The sequence below is a fragment of the Frankliniella occidentalis genome, unplaced genomic scaffold (assembly GCF_000697945.3).
Source record: "Frankliniella occidentalis isolate FOCC.00 unplaced genomic scaffold, Focc_3.1 Scaffold1, whole genome shotgun sequence".
NCBI classification, from domain to species: domain Eukaryota; kingdom Metazoa; phylum Arthropoda; class Insecta; order Thysanoptera; family Thripidae; genus Frankliniella; species Frankliniella occidentalis.
In genome coordinates this window covers 140,474-142,296 of record NW_026267131.1, presented here as the reverse complement: position 1 = coordinate 142,296, position 1,823 = coordinate 140,474, and positions in this window count along the sequence as shown.

The window sequence follows — 1,823 nt, the reverse complement described above, 5'->3', positions numbered from 1 at the left end:
TCGAACCCCTGACTTGTGGCGCACGGGGCCGACTCTCTACCGGCGCGGCTACGACGCCACAGTGTGGGGGGCCTGGCGAGCTAGGCTGAAGGGACGAGTCAGAGCAGTGGCTTGAGCGGGAGAAGAACCGGTTCCATCAGGACACCCTCTCACCTGGAGCTTCGAGACCGACCTCGTGGCTCTTTGATATCGCTGCGAAATTTGAATTCTGAGTCGGGGGTTCTAATACTCGACGCGCCGTCATATTATTCGTTTTTATGCTTGAATTTTTACACACTGTACAGGAAGTAATCGACGCTTTACAGACACTTTGTTTCGAGGGAACGGTGCGATACACCCTGCTCCCGCCAGTTTACGCACTTCCGACCGTCTTTATTTTCTTACCCCTGTCCCTCCTCCTCCCTCCTCTCCTCCCCACCCCCACCCCGCCGCTCCTCTTTGGAAACATAGAAACGTAAATAAACAGTGAAATCGCCGTCAATGTCTGCTCAATACCGATAACACCTATCCCAAATTGGTCATAGGATTATAATCAGAATTTTAGGGTCGACAACCCCCTTTTCGGTATTCATCGCAAGGGATAATGCTTGCTGGTTTCCAGCTCGGAATATTGATTGTTCTCGTTCCGGTTATTTCGAGGTTAGTGTACTCTGGCTCCATTTTTACCACACAAGTTGTAAATTATTTTTTCAGGCTGAGCAAGAGCAAATGATGCCTGTCTTTTGTAAACTTGGCTCTTGGCTCGCTGTTTGCTTTAAAGCAATTGTTGAAAAGGTGTTTAATGGGTATTGGTACAATTCTCCATTATATACTGTTGTAGGTTATTTCAAAAAGGTAACTGTCAGTGTTTTATCATATAACATATTTTTTATTCTGTTTTATTCTTGTGGAACAGCAAAATGTATTACTTCTGGTTGGGGTGCGGGCTTTTATAGTCAAGGAAGGGTTTTAGCCCTATTTTGGGGAAACATTCTAAACAATCAATCAATGTGCATTGCAGCTAATTTGCAGCTGCCCTATCTGCTGTTGTAATAATTGTGCAAAAGTATAGAGGAGATGTGCACAGACTACAGTATGTCCAGAGGGATACTTGAGTGCAGTGCCAAAATAGTTTTTGGAAAGTCCATGGTCATTTAGAGTATGGGGGTAGAGGCATATTTAAAAGTGTATTGCATGGAGTAAATTATTTGTAATTAATAGTTGAGAAATAAAGGAAAGCAAGCATTAAAAAGATTGCGCTAAAAGTACTGTTTAATATGATTGCAGGAACTCGGCCTGGAAATGTTCTTGATTTGAGCAAAGAAATCCATGGAGTCATTTCCAAAAGAATAGGTGAGTTGACGTGACAGTTACCAACACTGGTCCAATTTTTCTCTGTACAGACTATGAGGAGCTTCCTTTCGTGTGCATCAAAGGGCGGTTTTTGATGGTTTTTATTGTGCCTCGGTTCTTTGTTGTTGATTTCACACCTCCTCTGTCAAAATGCAGGCTGATTTGCTATCATTAAAAATGTCTTTTAAAAATGTTGCAATTTTGGAAAATTGCTAAAATTGGTTTGAATTGGTCGGACAGACTCCCTTTCACTTGCCCTGTCTAAATATCATAGTGCTGACCCACTACAGCGGAGTTCTTAGCTAGTGCGCCTTAGGTAGCATACCCACCCATAGTAGAGAGACCACCACTTAAAACTCAAGTTTCTGTGGCCAGGGGTGGTTTCTGACAGAACGAAAGGTAGTTTTGTGGTCCCCTGGTCCCCCCTGTCGATTCGACTACTTTTCCGTCGAAATCCGGACCCATCAATTTTCGCTAAAAACACAAAGGCT